Below are 16,027 nucleotides of genomic sequence, written 5' to 3' on the forward strand. Positions count from 1 at the left end.
AATAGTTTGAGCAGATCAATGTTATCGATTACCGCCCTTTTGTCCGTTGAAAACAAAAATACTTAAAAATATAGCTCCAAAGATCAGCTTATGCATAAAAGAAGGAGAAATTTATTGAAATTTTAAATCAACAGTTTTCATATCTATAATTATGGTTACTTCATATTTAGGAAAAAAATGGAACAATTAAAAGAAGGGTAAATTTGTGCTAAATATATACAAATCTTCAGTGCAAAAATGTGTTCCAATAGCGAAACTCAAGAAAAGAATTAATATTTGAAGGAAGGGTAATTTCTGGATAAATAATAAAATACTATTGGCAATAACTTTCCTAATATGCTTAAATTTATTCAAGAGCGAATGACTGTTGAATAGAGTGCCATTTTGTATAAATTGACTCCAAAACAAGCCTGGTGTCATCAGAAAGATTGAATAGAAACGTAAAAACGAAAATTGAGAAATTCTTAGTTTCAAACTCATTATGCCAAACGACCATTATGCCAAACGACTTTATGCCAAATGACCATTATGCCAAACGACATTATGCCAAACAACTTTATGCCAAATGACCTACCATCTGCTTCATAATCGCCCAGTACTTCTCGATGGGTCGGAGCTCCGGAGTGTTGGAAGGGTTGAACATATTCGGCATGAAATTGACCTTATTGTCCGCATATCACTTCAGCACGTCCTTGGAGTAGTGGCATGAGGCCAAATCTGGCCAAAAGATTGTTGGGACGTTGTGGGCCTTAAGGAGAGGAAGCAGCCGCTTCTGGAGGCACACTTTCATGTACACCTGTCCGTTCATCGTGTCCTGGGTCACGAAAGGAGCACTCCGCTTCCCGCAAATGCAGATGGCTTGCCAAACCAGGAATTTCTTCGCAAATTTGGACATCTTCTGAGTGCGGACATGCTCCGGAACACTGAACTTATCCTTGGCCGTGAAAAACTGGTTGTCGGGGATCTGTTTGAAGTCGGCCTTCACATATGTTTCGTCGTCCATGATGCGGCATTCAACTTTCGTCAGCCCGAACGGAGGCGCTCGGGTTTCGGTTGCAGGCCCCAACTACGCGGTTGTGATTTTTGATGTTGTACGGAATACTTTTTCTTTCACTTCTGGGCTTCCGATCGGTGGTCAATCGTTCCTCAAACCGCTTAATCACTCGCGACACCGTGGATTTCGCGATTCCCAACGTTTTAGCGATGGAACGATGCGAGAGATCCTTGTTCTCGTGATGAATGCGCAAAATTTTATCACGCACGAGCTGTTATTTCGACTCCATTTTTGCGAGTTTTGATCACAGGACATTAAAACTTGCAGGATGTGAATAATGTACTTTGAACTAAATCCACTCAAATTTTCATTAAATTCTACCCAACGGTTAAAAAGTTAGATCAATTTCATAGTGTGGCAATTTCATCGTGTACACCCTTTAATACAATAATTTCTACAAATAAGAATACTAGCTTTATCATTTATATGAAAATGTAAACCACTCTTGTTTTTAAAAACACCATCAAAGCATCTAATTAATACAACAAAATTGTTGAGATTTTGTCTAAACTTTCATCCTACAGCTTAAAATGCATATTACACTTCAAATAATTACTTAGATTTATACATTTATTTATTTTTTTTTTGCTCTTAATAAATTTCGATATTTTCAAAGATTGATATTATTTTTAATATACCAATAGTTTGGCAAGATTGTTTGAATTATGGACGCTATATGTTTATTACATTATGACAGAACTGTTCTGAACATTAACGCATGCATATTTATTCAACGGAAAATTGAAAATTGTAAAAAATTTAAAGTTTTTAAATTTCCCTACAGTGTACCAGTTATGGCCATAGTGGTTCACTATTTGTCCATATGTGAAATTTTGATAACTTTCACATTTTTAATCTTTTTGGATGTTTTAACATCAAGACATATATTAAATCTAACTACTACAACACACAAAAGTTTTCAAAATTTGAAGACATTTAAGTAATCATGTATGGCGAAATAGGGAACCACTATGTCCATAACTGTTACACCTACCCTATGTTGAGAAATACTGTATTCAAAATAAGTTTTTTTTTGTTGATTTCTTAAACGAATTTCATCACAAATGCTGAAAGTTAAACTTCTCCCTGTGTAAAAGTTTCAAAGATATAAATTGTACAGATGGGTTTTTTGTCAAATTCCCATCATTCCCAAATTATTTATTTTTTTGCATGTGTCAATTAAGCGAACATTTTATTAAAATTGGGTCGATAATAATCCATGGAATAATCCATCTTTAAATGTTCAAATTTGAGGGTATAATTTGAGATTTTTGTAGTTTGATCATCATACTCTACCCTAACGCACCCACTACATTTTCAAGTGTAAAAGTGTAATCATCGCTCAGCTGCCAGATTCGAGCACCGTGGAAAATGATGACGATGGTGACGGTGATGACTAGCTAATGGGAAAGCTTTGCCTTACCTGGTTTCATACAGGACGGCGCCGATGTTTAAAACGACGCCGATGAAAGAGTACGACGACAAAAGACGATTCAACTAAACGGAAGAAAGTGTTATCTGGAAGCTCATAAAAATTTCACACATCGTTCGTTTTGTATTTCTTCCGTCGACAATTTAGTGGAAATCGTGTTCATGCAATTCAGTGAGCAAAATCTTGCATCCCAACATAATGGAAACAAGGTACATGAACAGTAGCAGTGTTTGTGGTGAGGTACTATTCGCTACGCTCTAAACAGATAATAGGCCTACTTCTTTGTTTAGTATTCTATAGGTAAACACTTCCACAGTGTTCCATCTGAATTTTTTTCTGACGATTAACCATTGTTAGTAGAATGGTAAAAACTTTTGAAAATTAAATGTTTAATAAAGATTGGATTTAATTATTTAATTAAACATTTGATTAAATAATTAAATTCAATCTTCATTAATACAAAACACATATTATGACAAGCCGATACTATAGGAAATTTCCTCAGTGATTCCTTCAGAGATTGCTCCAGGAATCCCGCCAGAGATATCTTTAGGGATTCCTCCGGATACCCCTTCTTGGATTCCATCAGCGATTCCTCCAGGGATTCCTACACTGGTTCTACCAAGAATCCTGCAGGAATACTCTCAGATATGCCATCAAGGATTATTTTAAGAACTCTCCAGGAATTCTTTCATGGATTCTCTTGGGGATTTCACGAATGATTTCATCAGTAATTCCTCCAAGGATTCCTCCAGGAATTTTTAGAAGGTTTTATCCAAGGAGTTCTACAGGAATTACTCCAGAGATTCTATCAGGGTATCCTCCAGCAAATCATGAAGGAATTGCTCCATGGATTTCTCCAAGGATTCCTCCAGGAATACCTTCAAGAATTCTTCCAGAGATTCCTATAGGAATTCCACCAGGAATCCTTCAGGAAAGCAAATACTCTCGAAATTTCTTCAAAGATTCTTTCGAAAATTCCTCCAAAGATTCCTCAAATCATTCCTCCAGGAATTGGTTTTTGGCTACCAGTCTTTAGCATCTTGAATGTTACATATATTATACCTTTTGTGACCGAAACGGCAGATGTAGAAGAGAAATCCGTTTATGATCTGTAAAAGACTGAAAGCCGAAAACCAAAACCAATATAACCTTCATCACAGTACATTTATAAAAGAACTCCAGAAATTTCTCCAGGCATTCATTGGGGAATTCCTCTAGGAATTTCTCCAGGCATTGCACCAGGAATTCCTCTTTGATTTCCTTTAGGGTTTTATAGGGATTTTTCCCCAAATCCTTTCTTGAATTCTTTCAGGAATTTCACCTAGAATTATTTCAAGAGTTTCGCCTGGAATTATTTCAGGGATTTTCCCTGGAAATCTTTCAGGATAAGGAATTCCTCTAGAAGAAAGGATACTTTCCAAGGATTTTTTGCAAATGATTCTAGTGAATTTGGAGTAGGTCGTTATAACACTTAACATTAAAATACTGCTATTAAGGTTGGATCTGAGGTGGCTCATTTTGCCTTATAAATTCCTACAGTCCCCGTTACCTCCACAGTAAACTTATGTGGGCGTATGGTTGCTAGCTTCTAGTACTTCAAATTGCGTCATTTCAAACCAGGCTTATTTTTTAACCAATCATAAGGTTTTGAAAATGTTTCATGGTGATATAATAAACATAACATATATTTACTATCAGCACTTTAAATGGCTATGGCTGTGGATTTTGTTCGGAGAAAATGAAGTTTTATCTTAAAGTGGCATCTTAAGACACTCTATTTAATACTCACTAATTTACAAAACTTTACCAAGTCTTGGGAGTTTTCACTTTCCCAAGAACTTTAACATATCACCACATATTAGCCTCATATACCCATCAACCCAGATGACTCTATCGTAGCTAATTTCTTACCAGAAGATCGTAGGCAAACATTTTCCCTTGGCTCCTTTAGTTCACTCTTCATTGCTTGAAGGATCATCACGGTGCTAATTCATTCCGTCTGACAGCCGTCGCTCCTTCTGTCTTGGAGACTGTCTACCATCACTCAGCCTTAGATAGGTAGGTACATTGTCATCAAGATGCTACTATACTTCTATAAGGTTCGTGTCGCTAGTCGACGACAAGTGACACACGACATTGAGCCAGGATAAGTGCTTCCGATAGCTGTTCAGTGCACTATGGCCCAGAAATCAAAATTTCTGTACAAAATTTGAAGCCCTTTTAAAACGAACACGAATTACACTTAGAGTAATTCAATCTGAAATAAGTGATATATACATAAAAAGTCATGTTTTTAGTGATTCAGATGCATTTACAACAAATTAGGGATAGTTATTGGCTTGTAAATTTTGTATTGGAAAACTGTGATTGTGAAATTATTCACTTAAGTTAACTACTATTCCATGTTAACAGGTACATCAGGTTAAAACGTCATGAACGAACCAGCTGATTTTTTTTGTGTTTCTAACATCTAAAAACATATAAATATTTTTTATTACTGAAACTTATTTGAAAAGTGGATCCAAACTTAAAAGAGATCCAAACTCGACTGGATGGAGCATGTGGTGGAGTTGCTATAATCATTCATAAGCGTATAAAACATCAAATTTTTTCGTCAGTTTATGAAACTTTGGGTGTTTCTGTACTTTCATAGCTGCATATTTTCCTTTTCCGTGAGTTTAACAACAAGTTAACTCGCTTCAAACTAACTTGCGGAAAAAAAAATATTTTTTTTTGTCATTGGTTTCTTTAATGAAAAGCATGATTCATGGAATAATTAACAAAGCAATTCCAACTGCAGAATTTTATTTGATGAGTTCAGCATATTTCTCAGTTCAATATTCTAATAGACCTACTTGTGTTTCCTCTTCTAGAAACTCTTTTAAGATTGATTTGGTCTTAACCGACTCTAGTTACCTTTGTAGTCAACTGGTTACACACGCTGATTTTTTGAGTTCTATTTGATCCTTCGATTTTGACGCTTGCTCCTGCGGGAGCGGGTGACGAGGGCAGGATCAAACTTGTCGCGAGTTGGTCGTGTAGTAAAATGAAATAGTGCCGCGGATCGGTAGTAGTGTTTGATCTATTGATCGAGTCGCTTGCTCTTGCGTGGGCGAGTGATTAACACTTGTTCGGGGTATAATGCGTTTATCGAATTATATCGCGAATTTGATTAGGCGTTATTATATCATGGATCGCATCACCAACCATTGGTAACTCCCAGATCTCTACCTTATCCCACTAACCCAATATCCTTTCCATGACAACTGTGGAGATGCAGAGGTATACTCGGTCTCTAGTAACAACGGTTGTCTAACTAACATTCCTTCCCTTCCCCGATGACCGTAAGGACGTGGCCGGCGCCGTTATTGACTTTTAAAATTTGAGCTCTCGATTTGTGCACATTGAAGAATGGTAAGCTAATCCCAAGCCCCATTCATAAATTCCCTGGGCAACTTCGATTGTTCTGGTCAATCACGGAGTAGCAACTACGAATTGTACGGTCATCTATGCTCATGCTCATGCTCAACTGGTTACACACGCTGATTTTGATTCTGATCATGTCCCTGTTACATTTCAAATATCCCAAGAAGCAATTCTCAATCCTATCAGCTGCACTTTCAATTATTTACGAGCCGACTGGAATACATATGAAGAATACTTCGAAAGCAATCTTGATGATAAGATTTCTTTGAAAACAATGTATGAAAAAGATTTTTGGACTTCAGTCACGAAATTACAATTCCAGGCCCATAGTGCAGTGGCTTGAGCTTGGTCGCACACACACATCCGCCCGATTCATCATACCTACTCACATCAATGGTGAAACACCCAAACCTCACAGTTCATAAGTGACATAGGGGACAGCGCACAAATTGCTTCAAGATTGGATGCATACATAAGAACCATTGCCACTACTTCGACAAGACAAGAGTGGCTTTCGTGAAAAGCCTCATCGGCAGTATCCAAAACATACAAGATCCTTCAAATGTTGAATGGCACCTCAGATTGAGGGAGGATGACCAGGTCGGGAGGGAGGACGATTTCTTCAATAAATGTTTACGTTTTCGGAGAGACAAGTACATCGTGGAGGTTGGAGCAAGTCAGGGGAAAATCAAGCCCTAAGTATACGTAACAACATTATTGTTACAGCCAGTAAAACATATTGTTTGCTCTAAGACCACTCGAAAAACGATGTGGTAGTCCACGTTGGTAACGATGATGACAACCCACGAATGGGCGTGTTTTTTGGGCGGCAGTGATTTATGTTCCGCATTTTTCCAGCCACTTGGCTAGATTTATTATTTGTTGTGCTGGTGGAAAAAAAAAATGCTGATTGAAAGCAGCTTATATGGAAGATATGATATGTAAAAATATTCATAGAATTGATTACATACCTGTATATTTGTAGATAACTGGAATGAATACATGAATGCACATGCATTATTGTATATTGATTTAACAAGTAGTTTTAGTGAGGGCGCTGAGACAATAAAATCCCATTAAATTAGAATTGGTATAACAGCCATTCTAATATGTATGACATTACTTCCCAAAGTGTGAGAGGAATGACATGAAATTTTATTCTTGTATTTATTTTGAGCATCAAAACAAGATATTCAACGACATTCTAGCATCTATATATACAGTGCTAAAAGAATAAAATAGTGGGAATAAAAAATATTAAGAAGCAACAAAATCTCACAATCAACACAATCAAAATCAACAACCAAATAATTCATTAGTTATTTCTCAGTTGCAAATATTTGAAATTTAAAGTTAATTACATTAAGTGACATGTTCGTTATTTGGTTTTGGTAAAGATTTGATGTGAAATTGGCATTTTCGATTAACACGCTAAGTACCGACATGGGCAAAAAATGTGGAACGGTAAATTTGCACGACGATATCTCAGCTGATAATCAATCAATTTTCATAATTTTTTCACCATTGCAACCGTTTACTATCCTGGATGCGTTTAGTGAAGACCGATTGAAATTTTATGCCACCATGGCTGAGAATTGGCCGGATCAAAAAGTTCCACATTTTTTGCCCACCTTACAAGCTGGTTGCTGGTTGTATACAAGCGTTGCATGCAAGTTGGTTATTCCGGAACTAGTTTTGCGGCCGGATATTTCAAAATTTTGACCAGCTAGAAGGGTTCTGTCTTCGAGAAAGTTGTTCAGAGTGAGCCAAGCTTCCTCAAGGGACCTAGCATAGTTCCAAATTCATCCGCTACGTGGCGCTAGTGTACATAAACACTTCCGGTTTATTGGCATTGAAGAATATCTCGGAACATAAACGAGATAGAAAATTCCGGTTTTCGAGAAAGTTGTTCAGAGTCAGCCAAGCTCCCCCGAGGGACCTAGCATAGTTACAAATTCATCCACTACGTGGCGCTAGTGTACATAAACACTTTCGGTTTACTACTATTGAGGGATATCTCGGAACCTAAACGAGATAGAAAATTCCTGTCTTCGAGAAAGTTGTTCAGAGTGAGCCAAGCTTCCCCGAGTGTCCTAGCATAGCTCCAAATTTATCCGCTACGTGGCGCTAGTGTACATAAACACTTCCGGTTTACTGCTATTTTGGAATATCTCGGAACCTGAACGAGATATAAAATTTCTGTCTTCGAGAAAGTTGTTCAGAGTGAGCCAAGCTTCCTCGAGGGACCTAGCATAGTTCCAAATTCATCCGCTACGTGGCGCTAGTGTACATAAACACTTCCGGTTTATTGGTATTGAAGAATATCTCGGAACATAAACGAGATAGAAAATTCCGGTCTTCGAGAAAGTTGTTCAGAGTCAGCCAAGCTCCCCCGAGGGACCTAGCATAGTTACAAATTCATCCACTACGTGGCGCTAGTGTACATAAACACTTCCGGTTTACTACTATTGAGGAATATCTCGGAACCTAAACGAGATAGAAAATTCCTGTCTTCGAGAAAGTTGTTCAGAGTGAGCCAAGCTTCCCCGAGTGTCCTAGCATAGCTCCAAATTCATCCGCTACGTGGCGCTAGTGTACATAAACACTTCCGGTTTACTACTATTGAGGAATATCTCGGAACCTAAACGAGATAGAAAATTCCTGTCTTCGAGAAAGTTGTTCAGAGTGAGCCAAGCTTCCCCGAGTGTCCTAGCATAGCTACAAATTCATCCGCTACGTGGCGCTAGTGTACATAAACACTTCCGGTTTACTGCTATTTTGGAATATCTCGGAACCTGAACGAGATATAAAATTTCTGTCTTCGAGAAAGTTGTTCAGAGTGAGCCAAGCTTCCTCGAGGGACCTAGCATAGTTCCAAATTCATCCGCTACGTGGCGCTAGTGTACATAAACACTTCCGGTTTACTACTATTGAGGGATATCTCGGAACCTAAACGATATAGAAAATTCCTGCTCCGAGAAAGTTGTTCAGCGCTTCCCCGAGGGACCTAGCATAGTTCCAAATTCATCCACTACGTGGCGCTAGTGTACATAAACACTTCCGGTTTACTACTATTGAGGGATATCTTGGAAACTAAACGAGATAGAAAATTCCTGTCTCCGAGAAAGTTTTTCAGAGCTTTCCCGAGGGACCTAGCATAGTTCCAAATTCATCCACTACGTGGCGCTAGTGTACATAAACACTTCCGGTTTACTGGTATTGAAGAATATCTCGGAACCTAAACGAGATAGAAAATTCCGGTCTTCGAGAAAGTTGTTCAGAGTCAGCCAAGCTCCCCCGAGGGACCTAGCATAGTTCCAAATTCATCCACTACGTGGCGCTAGTGTACATAAACACTTCCGGTTTACTACTATTGAGGGATATCTCGGAACCTAAACGAGATAGAAAATTCCTATCTCCGAGAAAGTTGTTCAGTGCTTCCCCGAGGGACCTAGCATAGTTCCAAATTCATCCACTACGTGGCGCTAGTGTACATAAACACTTCCGGTTTACTGGTATTGAAGAATATCTCGGAACATAAACGAGATAGAAAATTCCGGTCTTCGAGAAAGTTGTTCAGAGTCAGCCAAGCTCCCCCGAGGGACCTAGCATAGTTACAAATTCATCCACTACGTGGCGCTAGTGTACATAAACACTTCCGGTTTACTACTATTGAGGGATATCTCGGAACATAAACGATATAGAAAATTCCTGCTCCGAGAAAGTTGTTCAGTGCTTCCCCGAGGGACCTAGTATAGTTCCAAATTCATCCACTACGTGGCGCTAGTGTACATAAACACTTCCGGTTTACTGGTATTGAAGAATATCTCGGAACCTAAACGAGATAGAAAATTCCGGTCTTCGAGAAAGTTGTTCAGAGTCAGCCAAGCTCCCCCGAGGGACCTAGCATAGTTCCAAATTCATCCACTACGTGGCGCTAGTGTACATAAACACTTCCGGTTTACTACTATTGAGGGATATCTTGGAACCTAAACGAGATAGAAAATTCCTGTCTCCGAGAAAGTTTTTCAGAGCTTCCCCGAGGGACCTAGCATAGTTCCAAATTCATCCACTACGTGGCGCTAGTGTACATAAACACTTCCGGTTTACTGGTATTGAAGAATATCTCGGAACCTAAACGAGATAGAAAATTCCGGTCTTCGAGAAAGTTGTTCAGAGTCAGCCAAGCTCCCCCGAGGGACCTAGCATAGTTACAAATTCATCCACTACGTGGCGCTAGTATACATAAACACTTCCGGTTTACTACTATTGAGGGATATCTCGGAACCTAAACGATATAGAAAATTCCTGTCTCCGAGAAAGTTGTTCAGTGCTTCCCCGAGGGACCTAGCATAGTTCCAAATTCATCCACTACGTGGCGCTAGTGTACATAAACACTTCCGGTTTACTACTTTTGAGGGATATCTCGGAACCTAAACGATATAGAAAATTCCTGTCTCTGAGAAAGTTTTTCAGAGCTTCCCCGAGGGACCTAGCATAGTTCCAAATTCATCCACTACGTGGCGCTAGTGTACATAAACACTTCCGGTTTACTGGTATTGAAGAATATCTCGGAACCTAAACGAGATAGAAAATTCCGGTCTTCGAGAAAGTTGTTCAGAGTCAGCCAAGCTCCCCCGAGGGACCTAGCATAGTTACAAATTCATCCACTACGTGGCGCTAGTGTACATAAACACTTCCGGTTTACTACTATTGAGGGATATCTCGGAACCTAAACGATATAGAAAATTCCTGCTCCGAGAAAGTTGTTCAGTGCTTCCCCGAGGGACCTAGCATAGTTCCAAATTCATCCACTACGTGGCGCTAGTGTACATAAACACTTCCGGTTTACTACTATTGAGGGATATCTCGGAACCTAAACGAGATAGAAAATGTCCCCGAGAAAGTTTTTCAGAGCTTCCCCGAGGGACCTAGCATAGTTCCAAATTCATCCACTACGTGGCGCTAGTGTACATAAACACTTCCGGTTTACTGCTATTGAAGAATATCTCGGAACATAAACGAGATAGAAAATTCCGGTCTTCGAGAAAGTTGTTCAGAGTCAGCCAAGCTCCCCCGAGGGACCTAACATAGTTCCAAATTCATCCACTACGTGGCGCTAGTGTACATAAACACTTCCGGTTTACTGCTATTTTGGAATATCTCGGAACCTGAACGAGATATAAAATTTCTGTCTTCGAGAAAGTTGTTCAGAGTGAGCCAAGCTTCCTCGAGGGACCTAGCATAGTTCCAATTTCATCCGCTTCGTGGCGCTAGTGTACATAAACACTTCCGGTTTACTACTATTGAGGGATATCTCGGAACCTAAACGATATAGAAAATTCCTATCTCCGAGAAAGTTGCTCAGTGCTTCCCCGAAGGATCTAGCATAGTTCCAAATTCATCCACTACGTGGCGCTAGTGTACATAAACACTTCCGGTTTACTACTATTGAGGGATATCTCGGAACCTAAACGATATAGAAAATTCCTGTCTCTGAGAAAGTTTTTCAGAGCTTCCCGAGGGACCTAGCATAGTTCCAAATTCATCCACTACGTGGCGCTAGTGTACATAAACACTTCCGGTTTACTGGTATTGAAGAATATCTCGGAACCTAAACGAGATAGAAAATTCCGGTCTTCGAGAAAGTTGTTCAGAGTCAGCCAAGCTCCCCCGAGGGACCTAGCATAGTTACAAATTCATCCACTACGTGGCGCTAGTGTACATAAACACTTCCGGTTTACTACTATTGAGGGATATCTCGGAACCTAAACGATATAGAAAATTCCTGCTCCGAGAAAGTTGTTCAGTGCTTCCCCGAGGGACCTAGCATAGTTCCAAATTCATCCACTACGTGGCGCTAGTGTACATAAACACTTCCGGTTTACTACTTTTGAGGGATATCTCGGAACCTAAACGATATAGAAAATTCCTGCTCCGAGAAAGTTGTTCAGTGCTTCCCCGAGGGACCTAGCATAGTTCCAAATTCATCCGCTACGTGGCGCTAGTGTACATAAACACTTCCGGTTTATTGGTATTGAAGAATATCTCGGAACATAAACGAGATAGAAAATTCCGGTCTTCGAGAAAGTTGTTCAGAGTCAGCCAAGCTCCCCCGAGGGACCTAGCATAGTTACAAATTCATCCACTACGTGGCGCTAGTGTACATAAACACTTCCGGTTTACGACTATTGAGGGATATCTCGGAACCTAAACGAGATAGAAAATTCCTGTCCCCGAGAAAGTTTTTCAGAGCTTCCCCGAGGGACCTAGCATAGTTCCAAATTCATCCACTACGTGGCGCTAGTGTACATAAACACTTCCGGTTTACTGCTATTGAAGAATATCTCGGAACATAAACGAGATAGAAAATTCCGGTCTTCGAGAAAGTTGTTCAGAGTCAGCCAAGCTCCCCCGAGGGACCTAACATAGTTCCAAATTCATCCACTACGTGGCGCTAGTGTACATAAACACTTCCGGTTTACTGCTATTTTGGAATATCTCGGAACCTGAACGAGATATAAAATTTCTGTCTTCGAGAAAGTTGTTCAGAGTGAGCCAAGCTTCCTCGAGGGACCTAGCATAGTTCCAATTTTCATCCGCTTCGTGGCGCTAGTGTACATAAACACTTCCGGTTTATTGGTATTGAAGAATATCTCGGAACATAAACGAGATAGAAAATTCCGGTCTTCGAGAAGTTGTTCAGACGTCAGCCCAGCTCCCCCGAGGGACTAGCCATAGTTACAAATTCATCCACTACGTGGCGCTAGTGTACATAAACACTTCCGGTTTACTACTATTGAGGGATATCTCGGAACCTAAACGATATAGAAATTCCTGCTCCGAGAAAGTTGTTCAGTGCTTCCCCGAGGGACCTAGCATAGTTCCAAATTCATCCACTACGTGGCGCTAGTGTACATAAACACTTCCGGTTTACTACTTTTGAGGGATATCTCGGAACCTAAACGATATAGAAAAATTCCTGCTCCGAGAAAGTTGTTCAGTTGCTTCCCCGAGGGACCTAGCAATAGTTCCAAATTCAATCCGCTACGTGGCGCTAGTGTACATAAACACTCCGGTTTACTACTGTTGAGGGAATATCTCGGAACACTAAAACGATATAGAAATTCCTGTCTCTGAGAAAGTTTTTTCAGAGCTTTCCCCGAGGACCTAGCATAGTTCCAAATTCATCCACTACGTGTGCGCTTAGTGTACATAAACACTTCCGTTTTACTGGTTAATTGAGAATACTCGGAACCTTAACGAATAGAAATTTCCGGTCTTCGGAAAGTTGTTCAGGTCAGCCAAGCTCCCGAGGGACCTAGCATAGTTACTAAATTTCATCCACTACGTTGGCGCTAGTGTACATAACACTTCCGGTTTACTTTACTATTGAGGGATATCTCGGAACCAAAGATATAGAAAATTCCTGGCTCCGGAGAAAGTTGTTCAGAGTCAGCCAAGCTCCCCCGAGGGACCTAGCATAGTTCCAAATTCATCCACTACGTGGCGCTAGTGTACATAAACACTTCCGGTTTACTACTTTTGAGGGATATCTCGGAACCTAAACGATATAGAAAATTCTTGTCTCTGAGAAAGTTTTTCAGAGCTTCCCCGAGGGACCTAGCATAGTTCCAAATTCATCCACTACGTGGCGCTAGTGTACATAAACACTTCCGGTTTACTGGTATTGAAGAATATCTCGGAACCTAAACGAGATAGAAAATTCCGGTCTTCGAGAAAGTTGTTCAGAGTCAGCCAAGCTCCCCCGAGGGACCTAGCATAGTTACAAATTCATCCACTACGTGGCGCTAGTGTACATAAACACTTCCGGTTTACTACTATTGAGGGATATCTCGGAACCTAAACGATATAGAAAATTCCTGCTCCGAGAAAGTTGTTCAGTGCTTCCCCGAGGGACCTAGCATAGTTCCAAATTCATCCACTACGTGGCGCTAGTGTACATAAACACTTCCGGTTTACTACTTTTGAGGGATATCTCGGAACCTAAACGATATAGAAAATTCCTGTCTCTGAGAAAGTTTTTCAGAGCTTCCCCGAGGGACCTAGCATAGTTCCAAATTCATCCACTACGTGGCGCTAGTGTACATAAACACTTCCGGTTTACTGGTATTGAAGAATATCTCGGAACCTAAACGAGATAGAAAATTCCGGTCTTCGAGAAAGTTGTTCAGAGTCAGCCAAGCTCCCCCGAGGGACCTAGCATAGTTACAAATTCATGGCTAAAATATTAACGTCCCATAAAAAAATATAAAATTTCCATAAAAAATGCAAAATTTGCCAGTAAAGAAACAAGGGTAAAATCAACAGAAAAGTTAAAAATTTCCATAAAAAAATAAAGAAGCGCATAGAAAAAACAAAATTTTCCATAAATAAAAAAATTTTGAGCAATAAATAGATTCAAAAGTGCAGTAGAATCGACAATAATCTCACTAAAAAATATCGAATTTTACATTTAAAAACCTCAAAATGTCCCTATTTTCTTCACAAAAAGCAAGAAATAATTATAAATTTTCCACAAAAAAAGCCAAAATTTGCAATAAATAAATAATAATTCGCCCACAATAAATCAAAAATTTCCATTCAAAAAATCAAAAAGAGCAATAGCAGTAAATGCAAAGTTGCAATAAACAAACCCAACTGAGCAATTCAAAATGACAATCATTACATGAAAATGTTGTAGAAAATTCTAATATTTAAGTAAAACTTTCCATAAAAATAACGTTATTTTCCAACAATGACTAATAATGTGTGTAATAGATTTCATAATTTTTCAGTCAAACTGAAGCATTGTTTTCACAATTGGAGCTAATTAGTCGTCGTATGTAGATGTAGTAATTGCATTTTAGAGTTCGATAATTAATTACGTAAGAATTTAGGGGAGGGGAGAGCGGAGAGATTGGCCGGGTTTGAAAAAAATATTTCTTGCCATATAGAAAAAAATAATGTTTCATACAAAAAATCATACATGGAGGGGAGGCGAGGTTTCGAAAAATCACAAAAAAAAATGTTTTTCAATACACCCCATCGTTGGGCGCTACAATTTTAATTGTTTCGGCAAAGTTGAAATGAAACATCGAACATGGGATATCTAATCTTCCAATATAAGGAACACTTATGTCACTGTTTGGGTTATGTCCAACTACATTGATGGTAGAAGCTTATGCTCTCATGCCCCACCAGCCAGGGAACTGGTGTTTACAAACTAAGCATCATTTGTGGCAACACTTTATGCGGCATGATGGAACTTTGCCGAGCGCGCTAAGTGTTGTTAGACCACTGACGTAGTTGCATGAAGTGGGTGATGAGGTACAAAAGTAGCGTTACAGCATGCCTAACCATATTTGTAGTACTGAGACAACCCATTAGATCTAAAAATGAACCTATTAGAAGATACTTTAAAAAGCGTTTTGTTCGTATGCAAATATAAAAAAATATTTTGGAAAAAAAAACTCAGCAATCGAAGTATACACATTTCTGCAACTGCTGTGGGCAGTTACATCAAAGATAAAAGTGAATTTCCGTACAGTGACCCCACGCAGTTGAATCACCCACAATTTATGAATCAGCTGATTTCAAAAGACAAAATTATTGTCAAACTTGTCACAAAACATCACAGAATTACTTTTACACTTAGTTTCTAATCAGTAAAAATAATTCTGTGATGTTTTGTGACAAGTTTGATAATAATTTTGTCTTTTGGAGCCTGCTGATTCATAAATTGTGGGTGATTCAACTGCGTGGGGTCACTGTATTATGAGTCCGTATTATGCTTAAAATCACTCGCCACTAGCTCAGTAGAGAAACCTATCGAAGAACAGAGACTTACCTTGTTGTGCTAAACTCGTCTAACGTACCTTCGCCAACTTTGGTTCCTGAATCGGGAATCGTTAATCAACGCATCTTCCAACGTGTCGCACATCTCTTCGAGCCCCTCGCATATCTTCCGCATCAGCATTATCATCAGGAGAAGCCAAATCATCTCCTCGTCTACGGAATTCGTCGAATCAGCTAATGAGGCTACAAATAAAAACACCGTCTCAAATCATTGTATAAAGAGGTATAGTAAGAACTCAATCATTGTTGCATGC

The 16,027-nt window shown here is 39.4% G+C and overlaps 1 protein-coding gene across 2 annotated transcripts in view; it reads left to right on the forward strand.

Moving 5' to 3' along the window:
- Positions 1 to 16,027, forward strand: part of LOC5569176 (prolyl endopeptidase FAP) — a 576,755-nt gene that overhangs the window by 246,866 nt on the left and 313,862 nt on the right. The window lies entirely within an intron of this gene.

This window comes from Aedes aegypti, chromosome 2 (assembly GCF_002204515.2).
Source record: "Aedes aegypti strain LVP_AGWG chromosome 2, AaegL5.0 Primary Assembly, whole genome shotgun sequence".
Taxonomy (NCBI): Eukaryota; Metazoa; Arthropoda; class Insecta; order Diptera; family Culicidae; genus Aedes; species Aedes aegypti.